Source organism: Homalodisca vitripennis, chromosome 4, assembly GCF_021130785.1.
Source record: "Homalodisca vitripennis isolate AUS2020 chromosome 4, UT_GWSS_2.1, whole genome shotgun sequence".
Taxonomy (NCBI): domain Eukaryota; kingdom Metazoa; phylum Arthropoda; class Insecta; order Hemiptera; family Cicadellidae; genus Homalodisca; species Homalodisca vitripennis.
The window spans coordinates 50,317,775-50,338,478 of NC_060210.1; the positions used below are offsets into that span (position 1 = coordinate 50,317,775).

The 20,704-nt window shown below is 31.7% G+C and overlaps 1 protein-coding gene across 1 annotated transcript in view; it reads right to left on the bottom strand.

The window, feature by feature from the left end:
• The window catches only part of LOC124359304 (tyramine receptor 1-like), a 291,787-nt gene extending 271,482 nt beyond the window's left edge, over nt 1-20,305 (bottom strand). Inside the window, exon 1 of the mRNA XM_046811932.1 lies at nt 20,159-20,305. The gene's annotated coding sequence lies outside the window, so the exon portion shown is untranslated. The remainder of the gene's footprint in view (nt 1-20,158) is intronic.
• Nucleotides 20,306-20,704: the final 399 nt, after the last annotated feature.

The following is a 20,704-nucleotide window of genomic DNA, read 5'->3' on the forward strand; positions in this document are numbered from 1 at the left end:
TCCGGATTAAGATTACGCTCAGCACAATTATGTTGGAGACATTTCACGATTGTATTAGTTATTAAAATTGTTAACTCATGTACGACATGTAATATACTTAAGGTTCCGGATTGAGATTACGCTCATCACAATTATGTTGGAGACATTTCACGATTGTATTAGTTATTAAAATTGTTAACTCATGTACGACATGTAGTATACTTAAGGTTCCGGATTGAGATTACGCTCAGCACAATTATGTTGGAGACATTTCACGATTGTATTAGTTATTAAAATTGTTAACTCATGTACGACATGTAATATACTTAAGGTTCCGGATTGAGATTACGCTCAGCACAATTATGTTGGAGACATTTCACGATTGTATTAGTTATTAAAATTGTTAACTCATGTACGACATGTAATATACTTAAGGTTCCGGATTGAGATTACGCTCAGCACAATTATGTTGGAGACATTTCACGATTGTATTAGTTATTAAAATTGTTAACTCATGTACGACATGTAGTATACTTAAGGTTCCGGATTGAGATTACGCTCAGCACAATTATGTTGGAGACATTTCACGATTGTATTAGTTATTAAAATATACCATAACACAAGATATAGGTGCCAATCAGGCAACTGCCATCAGCTGTATATTTTCGCACACGTGATCTTATATTGCCATATAATTTATAGCGGTGCATTAAGCGTGATCCGGTATATGACACGGTGATATCATCTGCACTGAACAGTTTAATACTGATGATGTAAAGGTCTGATAAGAGTGTCTACGTTGAGTGGTTTTCATGATATAAAAGTGGTTAAATTCACAGATAACCCATCCAACGAATACGTATTGGCTGTGTCAATTTTGAGGCCATTATCATTGTCTATCTTGTCGTTTTTTACGGTCATTTAGCGTGGACCATTGGCATTCCATAACGCAAAATTCTTAACAAAGTTTACTTTAGTTGCTTGAGGGAGCCATAAAGTTCATTTAAATTTATTATAGGTACCTCATATTTAATTTTAAAAGTATTTTAAACTAAACTAATTAAAATATTTAATGAACATAAAACACTAAATTTTTTTTCTAAATATTTCAAACTGTTCTTGTCCTGTCTTAAGAACCGCAGTTTTCTGAAAACTCATCCCAGTTAATTATGGACTTGGTTAATACAACTCTAACCCTATCTAGCTGCAGTTCTACAACTCCACTAGTGATTGTATTTTTTACTCCTCGTTCTGGTTGGTATTTATGCTATTTTGTAGTTAGAAGTTACTTTAATTCTTGTCATAAATTTTATTTTTTGCTGTAATTTTGGTTATTTTACATATGTAATAAACGTGAAAGTTTGCGAAGATTATTAGATGTTCAAAAGTTTAATACGAAATATAGACACAATTGTGCATGTAAATTACTCAGATATCAGAATCGAATAAAAGTTCATTTTTTTATTAAATACCACTTACAATTATACTCATAATTAATATAAATATATTGTATATACAGGTAATATTTTTGACAGGCAATCGAGTTGTGGAACTAAATGTGCCTTGCAGTTTCCTAAAACTTTGTATTAGCATTAATAACAGCTTTCTTTGTGTGATATAATAACAAGTAGAACTATCACATTTGTATTGTATGTGCCAGAAGTGATACATTCAGACTACATAATGCACTAGAGCATGTTCGATATTTATTTAAATTATAAAATGTAATTTATTATACTCTGTTTCCTTAGACATTGTAATAAACACTATACATATTTATAGTAGCTAAATGGGACAACTACGGAGTAACTAGACACTAACATTATGGGAAGAAGTAATTACTATGAGTTCGTGACAATAGCAAGTTGAATCACAATAGCAATACACACTAAAAGCAATTGTTTATGACACAAAAGTAGGGTATATCGCGTCCATTTTACACTGATGAGGGATGCGATGCAGATTAGTTTTAACATTATTGATTTAATTCCTGAACTTAACTAAGGAAATAGAATTACAAGCGAACATACATTAGTAAGCAAGAGCATTATACTGTACCAACTGCTTAAAATAATATAGGACCCATCGTATTACATTATTAGATCATTCCCTAAATACTACGACTTTGGAGTTGTTTCACATTGGCCTAAAACAGTTCATTTGTTACTAAAGTTGTTGGAGATGCCAAATGAAATATATTGAATTTTGCACAGAAGTTGCGGGCAAGTTCTATTACTATAGAATTAAATTTAATAAAGAGTAAAAAATTGCGAAAATTAAGTGACGTAAATGTTTAATCCGTAATTATTTTGTACTTTGACTCCTTAACCATATTAAAATAATCTACTAACTCATACTGTTTTGTAATACGCCTATTGAGGTGCGGATGTCGGAAGTCGACACGATTTGTATGTCAGATGATCAGCTCGTAAGACCAATTCGTCTTTATCAATCACTTAGACATCCACCCCAAGTACTTAGTTCTCTGTAAAATCGTCAGTCGTTACTGTCGCCTATTGTAATAAAAGGTGATTAATACATAGATCTGCATAAAGAATTTACTGCGAATATCATTAGTAGCTAATATTTAAAATAAACAATCTTAAATTTGTTTATTAATGAGTTTGTGAAACAAAAAATGTTTTTACAATATCTTAGATTCAATTAAAATTCTAGTTTTTGATATGCATAATAAAACAATGACTAGCCACGTAAAACTTGTAATAGTAAACTTAGTGTTCTGTAATTGCTAATTTCACGATTGTTATGAAACTGTTAATAGTTATGGTGCCAGTGACGAATTCGATTGACATCATCTCAATTAAATATGTTTAGTCCCTTCGTTAAATGAATAATTGTACTATGGATTACAATTTGGAAGATATGGCTGGAACATGTATAAAACTAATTTGGATTTGAGCGAATATTGCTTTAAACTACTTTAAAATATTGGAAATTCTCTTTAGGTTCAAGGCCATAACCGTAGATATGTTTCATAACATTTTAAATGATAGGATGAAATGGCAGTAATATGTAACAATTCGTAGTTTAAAATTACTGGTATCTGATAGAACCAAATAAACTAAAATTGTGAATGACGTATATTAAAAACATTTATTGTAAAATGTTTTAGGGGAGGGACGATCAAAATGTAGGAGCGGCCATCTGCTAGATGACATCTTTAGAACGGTGGAAATGTATTGAGTTTAAATGCTGTTCTAAATCACTTGGATTTTGTGTAATTACACATATTGGTAATATTTCAAACTTGTTTTTACTTAGCACATTTTTTATTTATTACCAAGTGATTTATTTCTTAATATATACGTAATAAGCTGTCACTTCTACCTCTACCATCACATCAACACAAATCGGCTTATCTTAGCACTTGGAACACACTCTAAGTATAATTAGAATACAACGTCACAAGTTTTCCATTTTATAATACTTCATAAGTAATTAAAATATAAACAAATATCTCAAATTAATATCGCCTTAAATTACTAAGTATCTTTTCTGAAGTCGTAATATAAAATACGTTAACAATATATGGATAACATATTAACACTACTAAAGCATAAATTTTAATATGTATGTTAATACGGCAATAATAAATAATACTATTTCGAAAACATTTCTAAAAGAAAATTAGACTATAAAAAATATTTAAAAATTAATAAACCACCGACAGAAAATAATACAATGAGAAGTATTTCTGTTTACTTTGCTAAGGGAACACAAGATTAACAACTATTTTTAATTATTAAACTGCTCCCTATAACATTTAGGTACATTTACAGATATTCATTAAAACTCTATCCATTCAAAAATTCTATGTTTTACTAACTTCCACAATGTATTGTAAAGATGTCTAATGTTGTTCAAGGCATATCTTAAGGCCATAATACCTTCGTACTCAGGATTTGCATGCACAAAGAAGAATTTCAAAATTTTAGAGGACAAGAGGCATCAAAACTTGTCCAGATGCAAGCTGTTGTATTTCTTAGCAACTCAACACAGTCTACACTCTCCGAACTCGTAAATTTTATCTTCCTTACAAATTTCGTTTTACTTTCTACACACAGATGAAAATAACTCCATCCTTTAAGTTAAACATTATGCATTTTTAAACGCTGTATTATATGTTTTTTTTTTATTTCAAGTCAGACACGTTAAATTAAATGGTGCATTCCTTAAAAGTATAAGCGACGTAGAACTGGAATATTTTAGAAGTACTTTATAAAGTATTAGCTGCTGAATATAATATTATTTCTGTTACAGAATTTATTATATTTCATTTTATATTGCAATATTCATAGAACATTTAAATTATAATAGACTTGAAATAAATTATAAAGAGTTCATTTTTTTTAAATTGAGGCCTATTATTATACCTATTATTAGAAAAGAAAATTATTTGTGTTATATTTACGGAATAATCTGCATGAAATTACTAAATTCGTGTCAATTTAAATGTTGTTTGAGTCGTGTATCAATTAGATTAACGTACAGACTACGTCTCGGGTTAGAGAGCATTGTCGTTATACTTTGTCGTTTAGTACATACAATACGTTTTACCACTATAAATTATTGTTATATTGAGGTTGCACATAAAGTATTATTTGTACGATTTTATATTTTGAGAATAATGTAAGTTATTATTCTGATTAAAAGTTTTAGCAAACTTAAGACTAACATGTTAAAACAGTTTACGTATTAGGGTTATGAGGGCTATACCTTGAATGTTAACCCTTAACTTTAAACATTTTAACTCACTAACTTTATTTGACAATTACGGTAGATATATAATTTTAAAGGTTTAAAAATATATTCGCATCCAAAAGCTTTATATTCTTTAATTCAATATGCTTTACAAGTAAATATTGTAAACTTGCATACTTAGATTAAAAATAATATACAACTGTTTTTATTTTAAATATTGTTCTCTTCGACAAGTCAGCTCAGACCCTATATTTATACTGTATATATAAAATCAAGGTATACTTCTTTTTTTTATCAACCACAGTATTATAGCAATGTTGATTTTCTATAAATCTGTAAATGTTGGTTCATGTTTTTATTCTGGTGTTTATTGAAATTCCAAAACATGATTTTAAATCAAACTTGAAGCATTTAAATTTATAACTAAGGCAATAACAAATATGCATTAAAAGAGTATTTCCAATATTTTTATTTGAGGTTTTGTAAAAGGGAGTGAAGAGGATAAATAACTCTTTACCTTATTTAACTGCAAAGCGTTTTTGATTATACGAATATTCCTAGAAATAGTTAAAATACAATTGAATATAAATAAATTCAATTTTATTTATTAAAGGTCAATGAATTGATAATAAAGCCCTTCCTACTATTTAACATAAACACGTTGAAAAGCATGTATACATCAAATAAGTACTGTAATGTAATTCCATTGATTTCAAATTTAAATAAGGAAACTAAAACACGTCTTAGCTTAATGATTGTGATATGTAACTAAAAGAAACAATGTTTATATTTTTTAGCAAATTTGAGTGTTTTATGTATTAAGTCCTCTTTCCACTAACTTGACTATCATTTTAATGGTGTATTAAAATAATTTCTATTTGAAAATTTAAGGTTTCAACATCGGATAAGGTTTTAAAATAGTTACATTTGGTATTAGCTCTTAAAAACAGATTAAATATTAATCGAGAGCACGTGAAGAATTTAAATGCCCTATAGATTATAAAGGATTTGTCGTAAAGATATTTAACAAGAGAGCATAGTGGTCATTAGTTGCTCACTTTGGATGAGTTTTCTCCTACTTTGTCTGTTTTCCTCTTTACAAAGCGAAATAAAACAACATTGCAATTTCTCCCAGTGCTTATTTTTACCCACCTCTATTTTGTTCCACAAATATATTGTAAATATTAGTTTTCTTGGGTTTAACTCTAGGACATTAGGTAAGGAAAAGTTAGTTTAGCATTTCAACTATTTTCAGTACGTTTCGTTTGTTGATTAAAATTTGTTACGAATTCAGCATACTTCCACATTATAGCTTATATTATATTAGTTGTTTTGAATCGTAGCCATTCTAAATATTTAAATAATTCAACATATTAAATGTACCAACATACATGAAGAAACCAAAGTAAATGATGAAAATAAAAACAATATTAATATAACATAAACACTCATAGACCAAGCAGTATGTCAGGGAGATCAAGTCAAAAAATTACCTGGATAAGCTATGACTATTTGAGAGACTTCTCAGTCATTCTTATTCTGGCTGCTGTGTTGCTTATAGCATGGGTGTCAGCGGTATATTTGCGTCATGTCATGATGTTTCGCTTCCTATTTTCTACTGAAGTTGTTCTGGGTCCATGTATATATTTGTATTATTTGACAAAAAACTTGTTTGTTAAATATAATATCGTCATGTTATATTTTCAACTACACGTCAAGAATAAATTAATAATGAATTCCAACATTTGCTAGCTTACGAGGAATTGGACAATCTATAAAGAAACCAAATCGAAAAATGACATAGAACATGGAGTTTTGAGACAATTACCTTGAAATTTTAACACAATTTTGGACCGTAGCCCTATGCTTTTATTCACGATCTATATTTTTTAGTTCTAAATTTCACAGTTCAACATGTTACGTCGTAAATACACACAAATAACACTTACATTCGTAACCAAACAGAAATCAGTCACATTACATCACTTAGTGTTATAGTTCTTCTACAGCAAAATATTATATATCATGTTCCATACTTATCACTTTATAGCTTAGTCACTAAAACGAAATAATTTAAAAGAGTACTAAGAACAAACCTTATAAGAATAAAAATACACTTTTAATCATATCTTAGGACTATTTGTCTATGTTCTTAAGATCAGATATCGATTGATCCTAACAACGATAGAACAGTATGACCAAACTATGTAGATGGTAAGCGGCTGAGCGATTGTGGTCGGGAGATTCTAAAGTCAAGGCGGGTAGACGATAAGGCTAAATAAATAATAGGTTGTATTAAACGAGAAATCGCCCATCATATTTCTGGAAGGAATGGTGAACAGGAAGACCGTTGCAGCTTTTGCCGAGAATTCCGATAGCCAAAACAAGACTTACAAACAATTGAGATTTCCACTGGCTGGGGATGACACTAAAACAAATAACTAGAAAGCTTTGATACATAAATAACCTATCTTTAACAAAACTGAGATGGAGGTCGTGAGATGAAAAGTGTTCAAGCTAAGCTGTATTTCAGTTATGTTATTAGTTTTAATAGACAAGAATTGTGTCGTATAGCGTATTAATGAAGATACAGGTAATACTAGAACCTACATAAAGTTTTGGTCCTCTAAATGTAGCCAAAGGAGTTAATAAAAAGAGTTATTTCTCTATTTATGTTAGTTCCTTACTGTATAAACTCATGCTTTATGTTCTTCTAAGGTAAAATTATCCAATGTAATACAACCTCAAACAGTATAACTGGCAATTTGTATTTTAACTGTTTATTCATAGTTCCATATGGCGTTTTCAATATATTGATTTTATTCACTTTATTTTAAGTTCCATCACACGGCTAAATTAGAACATCCAGTCTTAGAAGACATCAACTACACAATTTACGTAATTGGAATATTAAAGACAGAAAGTCAGGACAAATAAAAATAGTGTATATCTATTAAGTTTTACTCTTCTAAATATTAACGTAAACTAATTAGCGCAAACACGATTTGAGCAGAGGAGACAATATAATATCGTAAATTAATACCATCACTTATTTTACTTTATTTTTACCATGAAATCTCAATGCAATGGGCACGCTCACTTAAATATGGCAACACGAAATTCTTACTTTTATACTTCAAACAGTATGTACACGCAATAATTGTACACTAATACAGGGCATTGCACTAATATATCTATATATTAGAAGTTATAAATGTGAAAACTGATGTATAAAGCTACACTTAAAAATGAGCACCCACATTTAGAATACAGATGACTTTAATAAGACGTGTTTTATTGTTGTCACAGCACCTAACCTAATACACTGTTCAGTTAATAATAAAACCATGTTACAAAACCTACAATATGAATAAACCATAGTGTAAAGTGACGTAAAGATTCTTCTTTCATCATTCTGTCATGTGTTTAGAATAACCGATATCGAATACAGAACCTTTTATAAGTAATTTTACACAACACGTGTGCCACGTGACTGTGTGGTACACACACATAAATGCAGAAAGTGTTTTGTGGCTTGATATATATTTCAGCATCTCGCTCTTGATATATTCTCGTATTTATTACTTTAGTGGGATGCTGAGGAAGACAAGAGATACCGGGTGACGTCTCTCCACACATTGTGTTACATGTAGTCAGGCTTCATCACAAGCTATATCTTTTCCATTTTTCGACATATTCCGTGTTTATATTTTGGGATTTTGAAATAAAATGAAACTATATATTGTTCAACTATTGTATCTTATTTTTTCACCAGATACTCTACATATATTTATTCTAGATGGAAGCTTTCTGGAATAAGCAACATTAATACAATTACTCATCGCAACGGAAATATAAGTTTCATTCTTGCAGTTCTACTCTGAATAGTTCTTCTAATGCAGGAAAAATAATTAGGTAACTTTTGTAAAAACGGGAATATTGTTAATTTATTCTATTGGGATTAGCGTGTAGACAATTACTCAAAAACCATTTTAAGTACAAGAACATTTTTATAACAAAAAGTTTGGTAAATGTAAAAAAGCATTCCAGAACACTTTTCCTTTTTCCTCTCATTTTAATCAATAGCTGAATTATAATAATTTTTATAGTTTGAACGACTTTCATAAAGGGACTAAATAACTTACCTAGTTGGCCAACTTCTTAGCCCCAGTTGTCTTATTCACAAATGCTGGCGCTATGTAAGTTTTATACTCTGCCAATAACACCGTTCAATAATTATTTCACATTGCAAGGAAGGCCTTGCGGGAGAAGTTTAAGATCTTTTGCATTCATCAGATGAAAAAGCAAAGTTAATTAACTATAAAACAACATTCATTTATAATGCTGTATACATTGTTTCTTTATAAACTCAAACGATTCCGTCATAAGCTAAGATTTTATTATTTTTAACTTTCAAATTTGATGGTAAAACCGTGAAAAATAAATAAAGCATTACGTAAAACTAGAGAATTATTCGAATCTGACTGTTATATAATTTGAGAGTAATGATTCGTATTAAATTATATGGGTGATTGGTGTTAGTTCAAGATCTACATTAATTATACTTTTATTTATTTATTCAGTACTCTCCGAATCAACTCTTTATTTAAATAGTTCTTATCTAAATTACTTTACTGACAGTTGTAAATAAAAAGTAATAACACTATTTATTAATGAAAAGTGACCGACTTCAAAAACCTGTAATACAATCAAAGAACTTCAATAATATTATGGCGTTGGCTTTGAATAAATTTTTTATTTTGACCTATTCCGAACCTATTCCACGTAATGTTAAACAATCTCTAAGGGGTTAGTACTAAAAAACTCTTAAAAACACAAACATTTGTTATACATTTTTTTGGTGCATTCCACACTGTTGATCTATGTTCTGTGAAACATATTCCACATAAACCTCAACTGAGGTTCCACTCAACATATTAATAAACATAATTCTTACAACTCCATCGACTCTTAATCTATGAAATTTAATTTGTACTCAGCGTACTAACAGTTTACATCTGATGTAAGAGCCATCTTAAATAAGCCAATACCTAGAGCGGAGATATAAATGATGAAACGTCTCATAGCAACACTGTACATTTTTAATTTAATACATCACAATATTATATACTCTATCCTTTCTCACTACTGGAGAAAGGATAGAGAAAGGATATCTGGAGACTGGATCCCAATGTGTCTCAAACTCACACAACACGTCTCATCAACTAACATTCCAAACCACACTTTGTGAAATATTATTCTGGTTATCAATGAGGTGAACAATTTGTAATTGATAAAAAAACACCTCGTTGCTCTTTGTGATGTTTCAAAGTTTTCGAAGAGCAATGTTAGTATAAGTAGAAACTTTTCCCAAGTATCTGTAGGGTAAGTTATATTTGGTTGAACATCGTTACTTTCTTGTCTCTCTCATATCTTACTATTCTAAAATAAATTATATTACTACGAACTTTATATATTTCCCCAGCACCTGTCAGGTAAGTTAACGTCATTGAAATACAAATACATATATGAGTTTAAGTTTTTCATTTATTGTAAACATGAATGTAAAGGTTTGAAAATAAATATTTATTTATATTACCATCTTATTCTGTCTCTTTTATCATAACAAGTTTCAAAGTTATTCTAGATGGGCGTTATTTAAAGGCCTGCTTTAAACTTGGACAGCAAGGCTTCTTTGTGTAATCCATGTAGTTTTATATTCAAAAACGTCGAAAGTTATTTCCTAACTTGTGATCATACAATTATTTAATCCTTAAGATATTAATTTAGTATCACTGCGAGACAGCCCTCTTGTATTTGAAATATTCGGTTCAATAAATTCATTAAAAATAACATAACAAACACACATAGAGACAGGTATAATTGTATAACATAAGTTTGTAATCCAGGTAAAAATAGAATGACATCGTGTTTTTCTGATAATGTATAAAAGTAAGTTTGTATATATATATAGATATATATATATATATATATATATATATATATATATATATATATATATATCTTAACAGTACTCTACTCGTAGTTACAAACGAAAATTTGCGTTTTAAAGTATGAGCAAATCTAAAGTCAGCTAATTTCTCTTAATCCGCAAGAATTTTATTTATACAAGAGTTTTTCATTTATTTAACAAACTTCCTCAATATCCCCAAACATCTTTCATTGGTATTGTTGAAAATGCATTTAATTATTTGAGGTAAACGGTATATTACATAAATCATGCAAGTGTTCAAAACACCTGAAAGATAAAAGAGTGTTCAATATTACTACACAGTTATGGTCTGTTGTGCTCTTTCTTCTTATTTTAATAAAACGTTTTCACGAGAACAATATATACATATACTGAATGCATCAACCTGGTCAATGTTTTATACAAAAGCAATGTTTTCCTTAGGGTGGAAAACAATCTGGTTAGAATGTTCCACTAGCTGGTTTGTGTAATCAAGCCACTGCGGGAAGCCAATTTTAGTGGGCATTGACGTGAATGTACAATGCTACTAAAGTTACTCGTTTTGTCCGCTTAAAGTGCAGTTTATCTTCTTGCAAGGAACAGAATCCCGTGTCAATTAGGCATTGTAAACCTAATAAACATTATAAACTTAACGTTTGTAAACACCTCATTCGATCTACAAGTCACAAAGACTATCTTTATAGGATGGTCGGGAGAGTTAATTTTCTGTAGGAAGTTTAATAACAAACCCTTCTTAACGAAATAAGGATTATGTTAATCATTCTTTTAATATTTACATTCCACTATGATATGTAAAAGAAAATATTATATTTCATGTTAAAAATTACTAACACAAATTAAAACGTTTTTATTTGTTATTTATTAAATTAACTCAATTCTATTAAAGAAGGACTACTACTGGTCATCAATTCAAACTGTTGAAACATTTATTTATTGAAAATAAACCTTATTTCCACACTTCCATAAATACAGTTTTAATAATCCACAGAAGTATTGATTGATTATGTTGAACAAATATTCACTCACTGCGAGCCACGAACACCGCAGAATATCGAAATTGTCGTACACAGATGTGGTTTTCATCGCTAAACCTTCATTCTCTGTAAATAGTCTAATGTAATTTGCTTTTAGTTAACATGTTTTTATGATAACACCATTATTTTATTAGGTTGTATATATTTTAATATTAAAATTACAAGAAATAAAAAGCGTGTCTAAACAGAATCATGGTTTATTTGAGATAACAACACAACTCGTATGATTTATTAGAGTTTTAGTTTTATTACACAGAAAAATTAAATGCGTAAGAACTTTTGGACGATCCCATGTTCCGTTACCCATGTAACTGTCTAATATATTGAATAATCACATTACGGTGACTTCTTGCTGTCATTTTACAACACAAAAGTGAGTGTTAGTAGACTTCTAGCAATGCGTAGCTCCCCTATCAATTGCTTTCCCTCGGTGAGGCTCTCATTTATCTGAGCTGTGAGATACAGTAGGTCTAGTAAAGGAGAAAATTTGGAGCTGCAACCCTGAATGAAAGCCTGTGTACGTGGCGTGACAAATATACTGGCCAAAAAGTGAAATAAAACTACAAGGGCTATTCTGGTAGGCGGGAAATGCCTCGGTTACAAACAGTAAACACTGTTCACAACTGTAAGGATTATTATCACTGTATTTGTCTTATTTTTAATTCTGATGTAACAACTTTTAGGACAAGAGGCTTAGAAATTGCACGAGAACTGAGTCCTTAATGGGCTGCTTTCGGAGTGATAGGATATTCTGGATGGGTAAGTTTGGTGCTAGGGGTCGCCACCTATCAAGATCCTTGAGGAAGGATTTGGGATATTAATCTCAGTCATATCTCCTCGGAAGAAGGGGATTCCAGCTTTGATTCAACCTCTTCAGTCAGAGTAGGCAGGGGGCGGCACGCCCCTATGCCCTTATGTCTAGCTTGGTAACAACCCTTAGCACTTAGGGAGTCCCATGTTCTCCGACAGCCATATTTCTAAGTAGACTAGATCTACTGTTCTACTTTTGCACCATAACATCTCGATATATGCGGTTAGCGCTCCACTACATTGATAAGGTTACCAGATATAGGTGACACATCGGTTTTTGCTGTACCCCGTGTAGGTTCAAATGAAAGGTATAAACTATTCTTCTGGGGAGTCATAAGCCTTCACTCAACTTTGAAATCTCAACCTAATATGAACCTCACTGCGTCATCGATGTTACAAGCACAAGATGTAAGAAATGTTTAGAAAATGTACTATCCAAATCGCTTACAAAACGGTATCCAATGCAGCTGAACATATGAGACGCAAGCAACTTACCTTAAATTATTTTCACTCTCTTAAAGCTAAGCCCGAAAATCCGGCATATGAACATGTATTTGAAAGTGACTTGCTCGACGTCTATGCTAATCGCCTTAACATTTCAGCTCCCTTTGGGGTAAGGGCTAAAGCGCTCCTCTCGGACCTTGGTATCGAGGAGTACCAAGTAAGTTAATGCTACCAGAGTGATATTCCTCCCTCTGTCCCGAAGTTGTCCTGTCACTTCACAAGTACAAGAAAGAAAACAAATCTAATTTAGTGTTCACGCAAGCTTTCCGGGAACTCTTGAGTGCTCGGGCACCTTGCGACATAATTTACACTGATGGATCTAGGTCTGAGGATGGCACCGGATGTGCGTTCATAACGGCGAGTCGTGAGTATAGGTTCTGTCTGCCCTCTGTAGCGTCAGTCTACACGGCAGAACTGACCGCTATTTTTAAAGCATTGAACATCGTCTGCCCCAGGACCAGAAGGCTGGTCATCTGCTCCGACTCGCTTAGTAGTCTGCAAACAATCAAGGACATGTATCCAAAACATGTCCTTGTGCGCGACATCCGATGTGCCATTCACAGACTTCAGGTCCAAAATATACAGGTTGTTCTGGTGTGGGTGCCCGGTCACGCGGGAATTCCCGGAAATGAGCTTGCCGACAGGGCTGCTGGGAGTGCTCATGAGCTACCTCCTTTTACTGCTATGGTGACAGGGTCAGACCTAAAGCCAGTGGTGAAGGAGAAGTTAAGACGAGTTTGGGGTGACTCTTGGTCTCGGACGGTGTGCAACAAGCTCAGAGCCATAAAACACACAGTAGCTCCCTGGGGGACAGCCATCCACGAGAACCGCAGAGAGGAAGTAGTGTTGTGTCGGTTGCGAATCGGTCACACGCTGCTGACTCACGGGTACCTCATGAGCCGAGGGGATCCCCCGGAGTGTGCACGTTGTGGAGTGGCTCTGAGTGTCGAGCAATTTTAGTCGAATGCCGTGATTATGCAATGCTAAGACGATCTTGTCAGCTCCCAGCAAGTCTATTCGATCTGTTGGGGGATGATGAGTCAGTCATTGTAAAACTTTTTGAATTCTTACGAAGAGCGAGTCTTATCTCAAAGATTTGATCTAAGCGAGTACCTGTTAAGTTATATAAACTTTTGTCCTTCTATTTATTTGTTATTAGTGAGGGTGGGTCCCTTTACAACCTACCTTCACTAACTTTTTTAGCATTAGATTTTTGTTATATTTATTATCGTTATTATTTATCTGGCATATTTTAACTATTGGGCCCCTTTACAGCCTCTCGGCTATTTTTTTATTTATTTTTAGTCCTCTGTTCACTGCTGTTGTTTTTCTTATTGTCTTAATGTGATAATTTTCTGTGACACAGCGATCCAGTGTCTATTCTTTGCACTGATAACGTGACACCATATTTTAAAGTGTAGGTGTCCGTTAACCCTACGGGCATTGATAACATCCGTGTTTTATGCCCTTATAAATATTAATAAAAAAAAGCAGCTGAACATATAGCTTTCGACTTTACTTTCATCGATTTGCTAGCTTTTGAGGCTAAGCTTGTATTTGAAGACGATGAGACGATGTAACTGATTTAGTTAGCCTATAACAGACGTGCAATGGAAAATTTCAATAAATTTTGACAAGTTTGCGACTGGAATTAGATTAATTAATATTTATTAAAATAAATTCTTGCATAATCATCAACTAAGTATTCCCTGAGATATATGGAAACTCGTTACCATAATTCTGGAATCACCAACCTAATCACAATATCCCAAACCCCTTTCACCATCATTACAGATAGTGAACATTATTGGTAGTAGTACCCATAACTCGATTGTTCAAATACAACAGGACAGGAAGCATTGTCCTCCAACACAGATCTACATACACAATACAACCAACCTACCAATACCAATACGTCAGGCCAATTGTTATCGAGTGTTTTATTTTAGGGAAATAATGACCTGTGGTTATATTATCCAGTACTTTTATATGATTCATTATAAGGTGGTTATTAATGGAAAGGGGTATTAAAGTTCAATGATAATGTTTAACACACAGTCTTATATCATTCAATGTACAGGCCACTAAAGACGAGTTCAACCTATAAGGTGTTCGGTAGCTCTCATCACAACACTTATAATAATATCAAGAAGGTTATGTTTTATTATATAAGCAATGATTTAAGCATAAAAATAAGATACTGGATCCAACAAAAATAATACTGTTTAAACCAGAGAAATCTCCTCTCTGGTTTAAACCACCTGGTTTCCATATAAGGTGTAAGGTTAACGTGGTACATAAGCCTGCACAACCACCCTAGCTTTCTAATTCCACCTAATGAACCTTACAGGAATATCCCTAGTCTTATGCAGCTACGTTTTAGATCAGTGCTCTGTTGCAACAAAATCATCACTTCAGACAAATGTAGTATTACTTTATGGTTTTAAAATTTCAGTTTAAGAAAGTTTGACAGCAAAAATCAAGTGAATGCTACATCATTGTCATCATAAATAATAGTGCATACGTCGTGGTATCTGATCACACAGGAGTAAAAAATTATAATAATAGTAGTAGTTTCTTAAAAAGTTATAATACTAAAGTCAAGTACATTGAACTTTGTTTAGATCTTTCGACATAGCACTACATTTCTAGACGAGATGACAAATGGTTTCATGCACTGCCAAATTTCCTTGATATGGAATTCATAACTGTGCTAAGTACATACAGGTACTAAGGAAACTTCCTCCTTAACTTTAATAACTTTGGGGAAGCTGCAGTTTAGACAATGAGCTTGTGCAGTTCACATCGCAGTGATCGCCACACTAAGTTCTTCTAGCAAGGATAATGGCTTGAAGACGTTCAGAGAAATCTATCGGTTTTCTTTATTTTGTTCGATATTTAATATATCAGCTTGTATTTTATATATACACAAGATAAGGGTATGCCAGACCACAAGAATCGTAAACTGACTTTGGAGGGGTTCTTGCAACATTTAAAATCTATAGCTCATTTAATTCTCGAGATATTCTTCGGGCATGTAGAAAGACAGAAAATCATACAAAAAATAAATGTTTAACCATTTAAATTATAAACGAGGAATTGCGTCAATCTACTGAGTGGTAGCCTTCAATGATACTCAGCAAACTTCCTTTACTTTGAATCCAATCTTGTCCTCTACTTGGACTCAATCCATCATAAAAAGTAATCAAAGTTCCATAAAAAATGTTTAATACCCCCCCGAAAACTTTCTCAAGATATCTTGAAAAGTGATACATTCACCTTTTCTTCCATTAAGTTACGATCTATAACACTGTTTAAATAATAAATTTTCCTGTAAACTACGAAGGATACTACAACGTAAATGTGCTTCAAAATAAAATGTTGTTTCTAACTTTATTCTGGTTCTTTACAAATTTATTTATTCTGCATTTTTTGTTCCCATAACAGTTACATGGTTTAAGACACACTCGGTTATTTTTGCTATTATGCGATTAACTGTTATTTCCGTTACGACTTTTAAAGCCACTGAAATATATAAGAAGGTGATCATAAAAGGGATTACATCTATACATTGGGTAATAAAAGGCTTGTTATATGTCAATACTCAAGGAACTGTCTAATAAATTTAAATGGTGATTTGTTTAGGCCTCAAAAAATTCAAATTTGTTTACGTGGTGAAATATAGGGGATACAAAATGATGTACAAATAAGAATGGCCACCATCTTGAGCTTTTTAATACGTTAATACCTTAACCTTAACGCATATAATTAACGTAAGAGTCCTAGTTTATTACCAAATTACAACAAACAATTTTAATAGGGCTCACCACTATTATCACAATGGTGTGCTATACAAAATACTATATTTCCCTTGTCACGACACTTTGCAAGATATCAAAAAGGACGTGAGAATAAACAATGTTGTATCGTTTTCCCAAATTTGCAGTTGGATACGAATAAGCACAAGCCCATACATGCATAATTAAGTATGTAATATATTTAACTATGTATAATATACATTTTATATGTAAATAGATTTTGTATTATGATGGTTTTGGATGCCTATTTGTCGAATAGATTGGATCAAATGTCATCCATCATGAATGTGGCTCTATAGGCATATTTGTAGAAAATATGATTTTGATTTTGTAAAAATACAAGACACTGATTTTAAGAATATATTTGTACCCTAAAAACATTTTACTGCAGAACCAAATATTGTGTATTTTCATAAGTAATAGTGTAATTTTAAATTAGACTCACTTTAAATAGCTGATTTGAATACATATGTTACATTTATTGACGTTTAATTCTTAAGTACACGCTTCATATTTATACAAAAAATTATACATAAAATCAAATGCAGTAAGGGTTTATTCTATAACCCAGATTCTGTACGTTAAACATGATGTGACGAGCAGAAACAGAATAAGACTTCATAACCCTGCATCAAGGACCTTGTCCGCCAAGGGAAGGCCAATAGCCTTATCTGCCTCACCACATGTTCGCTCCCTCGTTAACAACCCCTAAAAATAAACTTTGAAGTCAATAATGTCTAAAAATAAATTTATGAAGCGGTAAATGTAAGCGTATACCACAACAATGGCTCCCACCAATCTGATACTGGCCGGTCCCGGGCCGCAGCACGGCGACCTCAGAAAATAACGAAGTTTACGTCTTAACACTCCACAAGACAGAGCTGTTTATTTATACATGCTGAGAATAACACACTAAAATTCACTAATAACATACTAATTGCATGATTTGTTTCTTCACTTTCATCTAAGTCCTGTGTGGTCACCTGATATTTTATTTAAATTTCTCTATTTTTATATCTGTACACAAAAATTTACTTTCTAATTTTAGAAAAAAATTAAACGTTCTTGAAATATCAACATTGCTTATGTTATTAATAGTTTTACGTTGTAAAAGTTGTACATTATCATTTCAACCACGTTTTGAGTTATATAAAAAAAATTATTTGGAAATGTGCATTAAAGTATGAAGAGTAGACTTAAATGTTGGTAATTATGAAAACAATTACTCCATACTAAAATATGCTATAAAATAAAATTAATTATCGAATTTAGAAATAAAATACCAGCAACCCAACAATATTTTGTTTTATATTTAATAAATACGAGCTTTGAATTTGTACCTAAGACTGGTCTTGCTGGGAACTTCCTCGACGTACATACCTTGTGTTTTTTCCTTAATAGTTGGCCTACATCAAATCGCATATCTCGTTTTCTTTAAAAATATCGTTATTCGTTTTTTAGAAACTTGATTGTTTAAAATAAATTGAAAGATTGTGTTTAGTGTTGCTACTTTTTATGTAGCATATAACAGTATATCACTTGAAATGATTATAAACATTTTTTTTGGAAATTCCATGTAAAGCTTGTAAGTCGGCATTCATCAAATACTTTTGGAAATTTTTGAGAAGTTCATTGTACTATTATTTTGGTAACATACAAGATATGTTCAGTAAATATTTACTGCCATCTGCACCGTGCATTACTGTTCTACACATGTCATGCTTTTACTACGATACATTTTATTTAATGAATACAATTAAAGTTAATTTGTTTCAAAATCTTTCAATATCTTCATAGAAATTTAAAATGGCACCTTGTTTGTTTCTGAAACACATATTGTTTTAATCAAAGGAACAAAAGATTAAATTTTTAAATTGATCGAATGATGATTAAAAGTGATCATTTCAACATTTTAATGTTGTTATGGTTTCTGAATGTTGTGTATGGTCAATATTGTGTTTTAAAACCATGTATTTAAAAACATATTTATTTCAATATCTTTCGCAATTTTATTTACTATCATATATTAAAAAATGTTCATCCAAAAGTTTGCTTTTAAATATACAAAATGTAACGCCAAATTAAGTCTTCTGTCATACCTTGCTAAAAGTATAACGAGTTTAAAATTAAAACATATTTTATAATCTAATCCGCTTTTATTACTTTTGATTACGCTTCAATATACGCACGAAAACTACATCCCCGTTAGATCGTTTGTGTTTTTCCTACCTAATTACGGATAGTTTATTTTATTATTAACACATTTCCAAAATCGATACAGAATAAATAGTCTTGAAATAGCGTTTTGAGAATTTATAAGAAATAATTTGATGCAATAAACGTACCTCGTGTAACGCGTGGTATTGATTACAAAAATATGGCCTGTTCTATTGAAAATATTGCAGATTGTGTCCATATTATTTATTATTTGTTACAACTGCTAGCTTTAATCATTATATTATTGTGAAATAAATAAAAAGTTACAGATATTTCGTTTAGTGTATAAAAATATCACTCAATCTTATAGAAGTTTACTTTTAATATAAATTACTTTTCCTATTTACCTCTTTAAAACGTTACCATCTCAAAAAGTATAAAAAGAAGGCTGATTTGTATGTGTCTAATAGACACATACATAGAGCTTTTAAAACAATACAATAGTATATGTAGATTGTAACACCTGGAAGACAATACATTTTGAGCAATAGTATCTATAGTTTTAATGCTTTTTCAAGATTTTATCTATTTTAAGTTTTGAGGATATGTTAATAAAACTACTATTTTAATATCGATAAATTGAATTCAATGTTTAATCTAAATCTGTTGTTTAAAAGTCTAACTCAAACTTCTGATGTAATCTAAAACTAGCAAGAATGGCGTAGTTAAATGTACGTAATCAATACATTTTTTTTATTCTCAATGTTGATGTACTTAGAGAGTCTTAAACTCGGTCTATTTCTTAGCATTACATTACAGCACCGAGATGCAAAACTAGGACTTCAATTGATTATTGAATTTATGATTGACTTTATTTAAGTATTTATTGCAATCACTTCATGTAGACTTCAAAAAAGTGCCTTTAAAAAATTTACGCTATGCACTTTCGGTGTATTTTTTCTATACGTGAAAGAGAAACGGGTTCGATTAGAAATGAAAATTCACATTGCACGAAGCATTAATAAATATTAAATACTTGAATTTTCATATTAAACTTTTTGAAGGTTTTCACTGGAATTCATGTTTCGTAAATAAAATCTAGTAACGATAAGATTATAGGTAGTAAAGCAGTAGAAACTTACACTAGTTTTGTTTGTGGTGATCGCCTCGCATGAACTTTGAAAATTCTGCTACTTCGTAATAGTTGTACGCGATATACTTCCGGTGATTGTTTATTAAACGCGATGATAAACCAGGAATGGTAACAGAGAAGCGGGCTCTAGTACTCACGTCTGACGCGCAACTGAGGAGATCTTGTTGAAGGCGCGCGTGCGCGTGCGAGGGCGCCGCGGCGCGACGCTGGCGGATAACAGCGTGCAACAATGGTGACCGTCCACAATACTGACTGCTTTACACAATCAATTTTTTGTGATGACTCGTGTTATGTTATTATAGAACCGTGTTGGGCTTTAGCATCGTACAAGGCGTACGTTGGATATTGTGGTAGCTAGCAAACAAAACATTAACTGTAGCCCTGAACTATTCGATTAACCACAACGATACTGCAGCTCTTCACTTATTGGTATAAAAATTGAACTCGTCGGTTACTACGAAGAGGTCAAATCAATACTGATACGTAGTAATGGTTTCGAGTTGACAAACTATTTACGATAATTTATTTAGTGGTA